The sequence below is a fragment of the Protopterus annectens genome, chromosome 9.part0 (genome assembly GCF_019279795.1).
Source record: "Protopterus annectens isolate FY-2018-M chromosome 9.part0, PAN1.0, whole genome shotgun sequence".
NCBI classification, from domain to species: Eukaryota; Metazoa; Chordata; order Ceratodontiformes; family Protopteridae; genus Protopterus; species Protopterus annectens.
Genome location: NC_056743.1, coordinates 1492560752 through 1492572537, shown reverse-complemented (window position 1 = coordinate 1492572537; position 11786 = coordinate 1492560752). Strand labels below are relative to the sequence as shown.

Sequence of the window (11786 nt, the reverse complement as noted above, 5' to 3'; positions counted from 1 at the left end):
CAGCTGCTCTGAGTTCACCTGTGTTATGAATGACAAGGAACCTTTTTCTTTCTTCAAAACGAGAAATTCTGCCATTAACAGAATACATTTCTTCTGTAATTGTCCCTGTGAGGCATTAAGAGATTTGAGAGACCTGATACTTATTGAGCTTTCGTAAGAATGCACACACCTCACAAGGAAGTGAGCCTTGCTTCCTTGTAAAGAATTTAAACAGAGCAGATTGCGAGGAAGAAAGAATATACTTCAACTTTGGTTTTCAGTCTGTGTGTTAAGTCTGTGAATGAATGTTCAGAACAACATTCTGAAAATAACTGGAGAATATTGAGCAACTGCAACAGAGTATCGGTTGCCAATTGTCACTCTTCCTCCGACATTGCCCCAAGGTAGAAATCTGTCTGGCCTCTTAAACTTATTTGGAAAAAAAAATAGCTTGTATTCATTGGGTACTTCAGAGAATCCCCAGAAGGCAGATAGATTTAAAAAAAGACTTCTGTAGTAGAACAGGAGCATTTAATGCCACCACTCTATCAGAAATACCATTACCATGGAGCCATGTTGTGTACCCTTAAATCAAGAGAGGGAGATTTTGTTCCAGGCCCTTCCTTGTTTTAAAGATGGGTCATGGAGACCCATTCTAGAAGCAATTTCCTAGGTACTCTCTTGGCTACCATTACAAGTAGTTTTAATCCTTTTCCAGAATAAGCCACGTAAATCAGAGGCGTCAGCCAGGAGGTTTAAGCATTCTAGGTTATATTGCATTCGCCATTCTTGTGGTGCTGTTAATCCGGCTGCATGTGTGGAAGCATTAGTTGTACTTGAAGACCACCTGGAACCAGCTGATTCAGTCCCCGGAACACACACTCCCATTTCTACCCCTCATAAAGAAGTAACTAGAGTGGGCCACCTTCCCCAAGCTAGACCATAAACACCTCAGATGTGGCACGGGAGTGTACATCCTGCGGTGTTTAAGGTCTGTACTTACAGAAGCTTCAAAATGCAAGGGACATGGAATTTTAGACAGTGGCACACAAACACAGGAGAAGAAATATTAACTGTGCTGCATGCTCTGTCTTCACCACAGTGCGAACATAGGATCTTGCAAGTCTTAAAGCAACACAACCGTATAGTACATAAACAAGGGGAATGCGGACACAAACTGTGCACATTAGCCATGCAGCCTTGAGAATGTACAGTGGAGTACAATCCCCTCCAAGTAGAGCTGCACAGCAGACCCACTTGAGCAGTACCTCAGCAAATCAGCATGAGTGGATGCTGTACCTTGATGCATTATTCTTCACAAACAGAAGGGCATACTAAAGGTAAACGTTTTTGTTGGGTTCTGTGAACAACAAGCAATTGACAGTTCTGCTTCAGAACCCCAGAGAAATGGACTTGAGCATTGAGTGTATTCTTGTGTAATGAGTCTGTCTGTTTTATGCTTTCTCTCCCATACCCTTATTCCCCAGGGTAGTATGGAAATTGGAGGAGGAGAGGCTAAAGTTATCCCATTTGCCTTATTCTGTTCCACCCAGTACTTATCCCACCTAATTCAGATGGCTAGGGACATTTGCTTATTGCTACCTTACCACGTGAACCTTTTGATGTAGTGTAGGGGTCCTGTTGTACACCCTAGCCTATAGACACTCAAGACTAGCAGCTTGGAAAACATGACCTTCTTCCTTTTGGGTGCTTTTACTCTGAAGATGTGCTACCAATCATGAGAACAATTAGAAATGTTGGGTGCAAGGAAAAATATCTAGCTAAGTGGAAAAGTGATGCCAACAAGTGGGTCTGAGCTTTTTTTTTTTTTTTTTTTTCAGGTCTAACCTATGTGTCAGTGAAGGTGCATCTCTCTCGTTCAGCATGCACCTCTGCAGGAAGAGTGTCTGAATTGTACCAGCAGTTTATTAGAGAGAAGGTAAACTTGTGTTCTATCCCTCATTTATGCCACAAGTTGTTCGAGGTAGTTCTGAATGAAGCTATCTACTGCAGGTGTTCTTAACACGCCAGAACAGGGGTAGGGTGGATTGGGATGTTGCACTCATGGGTCATGCATAGGCAGCAGAGGTACTTTCTAATACTAGAACTGAACTAAGGGAGTCTAAGCTATTGTTCTCATGTGTGGAAGCTAAACAGGGATTGCTTATGACAAAGTAAAGTTTTTAGGTTGGCTTGCACATTGAATTTTTCTTTGTTTCAGTGCTGTTATGGACCTGCCTGATCACTTTACTACTGTCACCTATTAGGTCCATTCATTCCATTGGGGTGAGAGGCAGGTATCCCCAGGCTAGGTGAGAATGCTGCACCCCATGTTTTCATTTGTTTTTATCTGATCTGATTAACCCCCCTTCTAATGAGAGTCTGGTTATAGAGAGTGGGTGAGCTTTCAAGTTTAGTGGAGCAGCCTACCCAAGTTTACCTCCCTTTCACCTGTATACATGGTTACTTCCATAAGTAGCACTTAGTGGACATGAAAGCTGAACTGTTACTTGTGTCTGCAAGAGCTATAAACCTGTAGGGCATTGCTTGTTCACTTGATTACGTTAATAAGGAATGATGCTGTGCAGGTCTGCCTAAAGTGTGCACACCTAATCCTCCCTCCCCACACACAAAAAAAAAACTGAGTGGTTTCCACCCCTGTCTTCCTTAGGTGCTCAAGTCACTAATCCGACTGTACTCTGGTTCTAGTCAGTGCTTTATACTTTCTCCCAATGGAGCTGGCTACATTGAATTAACACTTTGTAGTCACCCACGTAAGGCATTATAAGACAAGGTCAGATTGCACTTTTCAATGGGTACAACCACTACTATAGTAGTAGGATGATACTAGGCTATTGGCTCAGAGGCCCTAATAAGCCTAGCCAAGAATTTTGTCCATATTCCCTCAAAGTTGGCACCTGTTTCCGCTGTCCAGCCTTCCCGAGAGGGTTTGGTACCCAGTCCATCCTGGAAGCATCCACCTGACCCTTAGTTTATACTTTCAGTAGGCACTACAGGCTTGATGTGATTTCAAGGGACAGGGCCTGATTTGCCACTGCTATCCTCAAGGGCATATTCCAGTCCTGCTTAGGACACTTGGCAAGTTGTTCAGCTGAATGGATTAAGCTTTGGAAACCTCATGACTGCAGAAGGGACACTAATAACACAGTTCAGTTATATAGACAGCTTTAAAATAATTTTAGATGTTTGAGTATGATCAGTATTGCAGCCCTGTTTTCCTTTCTCATTCTGCACGGAAACTGTTTCAGGCTTGGGTAGGTATCCCCATAATGTGACAACCCCCAACCTTCCAGTCCTCTATCTTGCTTCCCTTCTCTGCTGGTTATCTAAAGAGTTTTGTTTCTGTCATACAAGCTTGATGTGACTTGACTGATGCAAGCATCTGTATGATGCTGCCTGGCTTTTTTTTTTTTTTTTTTTTTTGGTGGGGGGTGGACAACAAAGGAGCTCATGATTAAACAAGGAGTAGGCGGACTGTCACTTAGTGTATGGAGATATCTTGGGTTCGTAGGTGTTTACTAGGCTAACTACCACAAGGGCCTTTTTAAGCCTAGCCATGCATCCCAAATCTCTAAGTTCTGATACCCTTGATAAGTGTAAGCATGGGCCTGGGAAATGAACCATTTACAGGTTACCTCTTTGCATTAGCAATATCTGTAACAAACCAGGGATGAATTTCTGGTTACCCATCCAGTTTTCCATGTTGGACTTGGTTAGGGAGGAACTCTGCTTCACATGGGCTTTGGGAAAAACTGCAGTCCAAATTGTAGCTTGCTACAGATGCCCCAGGATTCCCACTCCTCTTGATGTACTGGAAAATATTGGGGTTCACCCAAACACCCTAATAATGGGTGATTTCAGCTGCCCCACCATTAACTGGGAAAACTACTCGTGTACCAACTCCTTCTCTCAGTGCTTTCTGGAATTCATAAATTCCAATCCCCTGGATCAACTTAATCACATCCCCACCAAGGGCAACAATATCCTAGACCTAGTCCTTACCAACATGAGTGGCAGGTGTTCCACACCTGAAGTCAACTCTTCGTTGGTCTGATTCAAGCATAAGTTAATCGCCCTAGGTATCAACGTCCTGCCCCAAACCCCCATTAAGGAAACCACCGTAAAAAATTTCTCCAAAGCCAACTTCATGCTTCTTAAGACAGAAGTGGCGAACTTCATGTCACCCATGCAGCTGGACAATACAGTCATGACTGCTGAATTCTACATAAATGCACTCCTATAAGCACTTACCACAGTGCATGGATCGTGCTGTCCCAAACAGAACCAAAAAAAAAAAGCCAATCTGGTGGTCCCCTGCCATAAACAAACTGTACAACGGAAGGACGAAACTGTTGCAAAAGACAGTAAAATCCCATGAGTGGAGGAGCTCCCATGTCAGCCTCAGTAAGAAGCTGAGATCCCTTATAAGATCCTCCAAAGCTAGCTACCAAAACAAAATTGCCACCGATTCTAAGGACAACCACAAAGCATTCTATATAGTTATGTCAAGAATCTCCGTGGCAACACCCAAATCTGCTCTGAGTTACAGCACAATGGCACGAAAATTACAACACAATGGCACGAAAATTACAGAATCAACTGATATTGCCAACATCCTGGCAGATGAGTTCACTGCTAACTTTACCCCCCTCTCAGCCCCTAATGGGCTCATATCTATACAGGAAGAATGCAAAGCCCCAGTAATCACAACTACAAGGTAAGAGCTGCACTCTCTAAAGCCAAAAACACAGCATCCATGGGACCGGACAAGGCTGCATTTTACATGAACTTCAGAACGAGCTGGCTCCCCACCTAAGCACCATGTTCAGTCATAGCCTCACATCAGGCTTTGTGCCCACTGAATGGCACACAGCAACGGCTATCCCACTCCACAAAGGGGAGCCACCACTGATCCCGGGAGCTATTGCCCTATTAGCCTGATGAGCCTGGTCTGTAAGGCCATGGAACATATCATCATGGAAATACCAAACAAAGACATTGGTAACCTCATGGACCCCACCCAGTTCGAGTTTGTGAAAGGCAGGTCATGCCTCTCTCCCAGTTCAGGTTTGTGAAAGGGAGATCATGCCTCCTGAACCTGATCGACTTCTTTGAGGGCAGTCATCAAAGCCGTAAAAGAGTGGTAAGGTAGTTTACACAGCCTGTCTTGACCTCACCGAAGCTTTCGACACCATCCCCCATTCTGGAATTTATAGCTAAACTCACTAAACTAGGTATAAATCCTTACGTCACAAGATTGGTTGTCAGCTGGCTCCCTGACAGAACCCACACTGTAAAGGTTGCAGAATACAAATCTGACTTCAAACCAGTGACAAGTGGAGTACTACAGGGTTCAGTTCTGGTACCTCTCCTGTTTGGTATCTACTTCTCTGAAGTACAGGCAAACACAGAAGGCCTCTGGCTAAGTTCGCAGATGACTGCAAACTAGGAGCCATAGAGTCTCCAGTGATGTGGACATCCTACAGAAAGACCTCACTGAGACAGATGCCTGGTGTCAGAGCCATGGGCTCAAGCTCTGTGCCAAAAAGTGCATTGTCATCCCCTTTGGTAAAAATTCTGTATCCATGAACTACCGTATAGGCAGCAGTCTTCTTAACATCGAATGTGTGATAAGAGACCTTGGAACCAGGTGGACAGTAGTCTCTCCTTTTGATAATCACATCGCCACAGTAGTCAGGAAGTCCTTCTACATGGCACTTCTACATGGCACACCTAATCACACAAGGGTTCTCATCCAGGAAAAAGAGGTCATTGTTCCCATGTATTCGACACTCAGACCCATTATAGAGTACAACGCCCCTTTTGGAATGTACCTCACAAGACATCAGCAGCAGATGGAAGGGCCACAGAAGTACCTCACAAAGAGGATTACTGGCCGCAAACAGATGCCCTACACTGACCGCCTCAAACAACTCCAGCTTTACTCCGTAGCATATAACCTACTCCAAGATGATCTCTGCCCACCATATAAAGCTATGTCAAATCTAGAGCTGTTGGACAATGCTACACCTAAAAGAAATCCTAATCCCTCCGAGCTGCACGCTGTATGGACCTAAACCTTGTCACCACAATAAACAGGACATGGTGGAGGGATAAATTCCTGTCCCAGAGACTTCCCATACTCTGGAACAAGCTACCCATTTATGTTAAGCAAAGTTCCTCATTAGCACCCTTCAAGAGAAGTCTTGAGTGGATGGGAAATAGGAACTGCACCCCAGGGAGCACTTCTGTGGCTCTGCTCGACAGTGGCATAGGAAAATAACTTTCTTGGGTGGCGTAAGCCATGGAACCCTGTTGGCTAGGCTTACTTAGGCCCTTGGGCCAATAGCCTAGTACCTATTTATGAACCTATGGATGGGGAGCCTGTTCCATAGACTGGGTAGTCTCCATGATACATACCTATCTCTCCAGCAGGTCCTATTTATATCACAGGCAAGGTTTAAGTCTGTAGAATGGGTAATTCTGGTACTGTTTGTTTTGAGGTTATGCAGGAGGTCCATCAGAGTGGGGTCTGACAATGCCCTGTATACCAGGCATAGATCTCCTCTCAAAAGCTTATAGGAGGCAGAATAGAGTGATAGGGCCTTGAGGTGGTCTGCATAGGACATATTACTTATGCCCTGTATTCTTTTTAGTGAGGAACCTCCGTGGATGTTCCAGTTGGATATGACTGCTTAGGTACATACCGTCTGATGAATGCTGAATACAGTGGAACAATGACTTCCTTGGATTTAGATGCTATACCTTTGTTTATAGGGTGCTCAACATAGGATTTCTTCACCACTGTAGTCACATGATGATCAAACGCTAGAGTGCTATCTGTATGTATCCTTAAGCCCCTGACTTCTTGGTCAACTCTATGGGGTGTGTTGTCAGTATGATTGTTACCAGGGAAGGATAACTTCCCAAAGGATACTGTTATGCATTTCTTGGCATTTAGTTTTAGTCCCTTGCTCTGACACCGGGTGTTTCTATGTCAGCCCCTCCTGGAGAACAGTTGTCTCACTGATATTCGGTGATTGCTCCCAATCCTAATTTGCAATCATCTACAGATTTAATCAGAGACCACTGACGTTGACCTTGACTTAGAAGTAAATGCCAAAAAGTAGCGATCCAAGGACTGATCCCTGAGGGACTCCACTTGTGACTGGCCTCTTTGTAGCAATGGACTCCCAATTCTAACTTCTTGAGTCCTGTCTGTGAGTCAGTTGGCTATCCACCGGGTGACAGAGTTTGTACCTAACCTCTTGAGTTAGTCAACAATGCCCAAGTGGGGTATTTTCAAATGCCTTGGCCAGGTCAAGGTAGGCAGTGTGAATGATTTTGCCTTCAACCATTGCTTTGGTCAAAGTCCACCAGGTTGAGTAGGCATGATCTGCTCATGACAAAACAAGACTGGGCTGTGCCCAGCATCTGGAGGTTTGCTATATCTTTATTGATCATCTCCATGATGATTCTTTCCATGGCTTTACATACAAGATTAGTGAGACTTATGGTTGTTCATCGTGTTTCACTGTTGCAGTCCTAACCAATGGTTTATCCGGCTCCTGGTAGCCCTCGATCGGCCAGAATACCAAAGGTAAGTAGAAATGACATCTGCTGTCTGTTGTAAAGGACGTCAGGGCGTCTGATACAAAAGGAGGCAGCCGATGTCACTTCCTCAGTTTGTCTTGCCACGGAACCCGAAGCAGAAGCATTTCTTGCATTAGTGCCGGTCGGCAGTTTACCTTTTTTGTTTCCGACTACAAATTTGAAGTCAACTACAGCTTAGTACCCAGTTGGGGATCCTCTTTTCTTGCCTTGAAGAATGTCAGAAAAGGTTAATAATGGTCTTACCTGTGGAAAGCAGATTCCCCATAGAGATTTTCATTCCTGTTGTATTTGTGTAGGCCTTTACCACGATGTTGTCTCTGTGCTTCCTTTAATCCGCATACTATTCGTCGGGCTAAGCTTTTAGGGAGCATTTTAAATGGGGAAAGTCAGGATTATCCCCTTCCTAAGAAAAGGATTAGGGAGTTGTTGGATTTGCCTCAGCACAAGTCTTTTGGCTATTCTACCTGTGTTGGAAGTAGTTGATGTTTTTCTGGAAAATTCCTTTACTCCAAATTCGGTTCCTCCTGCTCCCAGGAAACCTGACTGGTCCTATAGAGTCCCTGATTACCATTTGTTTCTTTTCAGGAATCATTTGGGTGATCCAGAGGTTATTTCTCAAGGCCCTAAAGGAGTTAAGGCCACTGTTAATAAAAATCCTGTTCCTTCTGACGGGGAATCTAGGAACCTAGATAGGTGGGTAAAAAGGCTTATAAACCTCTTCCACTCTTGCTATTAGGTCTACTAATTGTCTTTTTCATATGCTGAAAGTACCAGCAGCACACCTTGGAAGCTATTAAGTCTAGGATAGCAAGTGTGCCTCTGTTGGCGGAGAGTAAGGATATGCAGGATTTGCTGAATTCTGCCAGTCTTGTCAATAAACATTCATTACATTGTGGTTTTGACATTCCAGAAGCCTCCTGTAGGGCTACAGCTACTGGCTCTGTTATTGGGTGGTATGCTTGGCTTGGGGAGCAGCCCCTACCAGAGCCTGTCAAGGCTAAGCTTTTAGATGTACCTTTCCATAAGGACAGTCTTTTTGGCAGTAAAGCAAAGGAAGTGCTCAAGAAGATGGAAGACAAGACCAAGTCTATGCAGACAGTTAAGACTTTCTGCAAGTTCATCCTCCTCGCTTTAGCAGGAATTACCCTTCTAAGAGTTGGATGTTCTTTGATACCAGCACACAGAACAGTTCTAGGACTGGAGGTTACAAATCTTCTAGGGGACAGGTGGCTAACCCTCAAAGGTCTAAGCGTTGGCAGGCTTCCTCTTCCAAGGCGGGAAGTTCTAAGCCTGCATCTCAGTCTAAACATTCTCAATGACTCTGTCCAACTTCTGCCTGTTCTTGCCAGCCCAGAGAGTCCTTTAAGGGGGAAGGTTGGCCCTTTTGCGAATGTCTGGGCCACCATCACAGACGACAGATGGGTACTCTGAACTGTATCCCTAGGACGCAAGTTTTCTTTCCACACCTTTCCCATACCCAAAGGATTCCTGGACGCTCCTCGAAACCAAAGGGCAGAAGGAGAAAAGCAAATTTTGTCTGTTACATCTGGGAGCAATAGAATCGGTTCCTGCTCAGCAGGTAGGCCAGGGTTTCTATTCCAGACTTTTCCTAGTTCCAAAAAAAGAAGGCACCTGGCATCCTGTCCTATATCTGTCCATCCTTCTTGATAATTCCAAAGTTCACAATGCTCACTCTGCATCAGTTGCTGCCAATGTTAAAAAAGGATTCCTGGCTGGTAATGTTGGATCTCAAAGAAGTTTATCTGCACATCCCTATCAGGAAAAGTTGCAGGCAATACCTTGGTTTCAGGGTGAGCAAGCAACACTATCAATTCTTTGCGCTGCCCTTTGGCTTACCTACTGCTCCCAGAGTTTTCACAAAGTTCCTGACTCCAGTCATTGCTTTTTGCAGGCAGAAGAAAATTCAGATTTACTCATACTTGGACGACTGTTTAATTCAAGAAAATTCTCAAGAACAGCTGTTGAAGGATCTAGGTTACACGCTCAATGAGGAAGAAGTCAAAAATGGTGCCATCCAAAGAGATATTCCTGGGAGCGAGTCTTAACACAGCCGCCTAGATGATGCATCTCACCCAGGAGAAGCAGGCAATTCTTTCAGTTTACTTCAAGGACTTGGCAAGCCTGTCCCAGCTCCCTGCAAGCTCTGAGATTCATGGCCTCTTGCATTCTCATGATTCCATATGCAAGACTGCATATGAGGAAATTGCAATGGTACCCCAAGAACATTTGGTGTCAACACACAGGACCTGGATGTGATAATTCCTCTGCTTCCATGTCTGCTCACAGAGTTTCTATGGTGGGCAAAGTACAGTTGTGCACACTTACCATAAATGTAGATGTTAGTGTATTCACTGTTGCAGTCATTACATTAGGGTAATCTGCTGGCAGGTTGCCCTCAGTCGGCCTGATTAACAAAGTCTTGGGTCCTGCGTCGGTTGCCCCCCAAATGGGGAGCAAAATATATAAATTAAAAACACAAAAATATACCTCCAAACAAAAGCAAATACACCAAAAAGGTTTTAAGTATAGTAAAAGAAAAAGTATAGGTATAGTAAGAGAAAAACAGGGGGCTGGAGGGAGGGTAACCAGGACTGCAACAGTGAATATGCTCTAACATCTACATTTATGGTAAGTGTACACAACTGTACTATGTTCTTAGTGTTTCACTGTTGCAGTCATTACATGTGGGTAGATTCCCAAAGCTATGGTTGGGAGGATTGATTTATACAGCATTAGAACTTGGCTATAAGGCCCTGCAAAACAGCAGTGGCAAAGCCAGCTCTGGATTTAGAGAAAATCTGTAAGTGATCATGCTTGGTGAAAGTATGAACTGAACTCCAGGTAGCAACTTATATAGTATCCCTGGTAGGAACACCTCTGAGAGAGGCTGTAGAAGTATATGCAGCCCTGGGGGATAGGTTTTCCATGGTGCTTTTAGGAGAAATGAATACAATGGCTTATCCATTTAGAAATGGTTTGCTTTGAGATGGCCTTTCCCTCTGCCCCTGCATCAAATGCTACCAGCAGTTGAGATTTTTTTTGAGCTTTAGTCCTGTCCAAGTAAAATCTAAGTTGTCCATGTACATCCAATGAATGCAGAATCCGCTCCCCCTTGTCCTGTGGATTGGGAAAGAAAGTTGGCAAATGAATGGACTGATTTAAGAGCCACGCTGGATACCACTTTGGGCATGAAGGATGGATTGGTCCTGAGTGACATTCTGTCTGCATGAAAGATGATGAAAGGCTTCACTGCCATAAGGACCTGTAATTCAGAAATCCTTCTAGCTGAAGTAATTGCTAAAAGGAAGGCTGTTTTCCAGGAAAGAAATTTTAAGATGTCCTTCAAGAATGCAACTGCAGTCATAACATATGGGTTGTCCTGCCTCAGGCAGCCCTCGGTCGGCTGAATTCCAAAGTCTGGGTCCGGCGTCGGCTGGTGTCGCCTCCTCTCCGACGTCACAACGGCTGGAGTATAAAGGCATCGGCCGACGCCATCTTCTTCAGACTTTTTTGCCGCGCGGTGCCCGAAGCAGTTCGCAAGTGCCGGTCGGTCAGCTCCTGTGTTCTCAGTACCGAAGTCATCTAAAAGCCAAGTACCCCGTTGGGGAACATTTTTTCTTGCCTCAGCCAATGTCAGAACAAATTGAGAAAGTTAATAACTGTTTGTCTTGTGGTAAACAAATACCTCATAAGGACTTCCATTCTCTCTGCCTTCCTTGCCTGGGCCCAGACCACGACGTCTCGGCCTGTGCTGCCTGTGCTTGCTTTAATAAGCGCACTCTCAGGCGCCGGGCAGCATTTGCCGAGGACTTTTTCGGTGAATCTTTTGCGTATATCATGCCGTCGGATCAACCGACATCCCAATCTGCCAGAAAGGACCGGGACTGACATCCTCGGCCCACGTCCACTACCGATGCTGCTCCTAAACCCTCCGCTAGTGCTCCGGTCCCTTCGGAAGTGGTAACTCAACCGCTCCAGGCCGACGACACAGCGTTAACACGACCTTCGGTATCTGAGATCTCTCCGGTGCCGGTTGTTGATTTTCCTCCGGAAACCAAAGTTCTGGATCTACCCGAATGGTTACTCCAGCACGTGGGGCTGCTAGGCCTCCTGTATCCATGTCCATCAAGGCCTTTGCACGTGCTAAGGCC

General features: G+C 44.9%; 1 protein-coding gene across 1 annotated transcript in view; it reads left to right on the top strand.

The window, feature by feature from the left end:
- Positions 1-1894: 1894 nt before the first annotated feature.
- Positions 1895-11786, top strand: part of BRD4 (bromodomain containing 4) — a 1872054-nt gene continuing 1862162 nt past the window's right edge. Inside the window, exon 1 of the mRNA XM_044084437.1 lies at positions 1895-1918. The gene's annotated coding sequence lies outside the window, so the exon portion shown is untranslated. The remainder of the gene's footprint in view (positions 1919-11786) is intronic.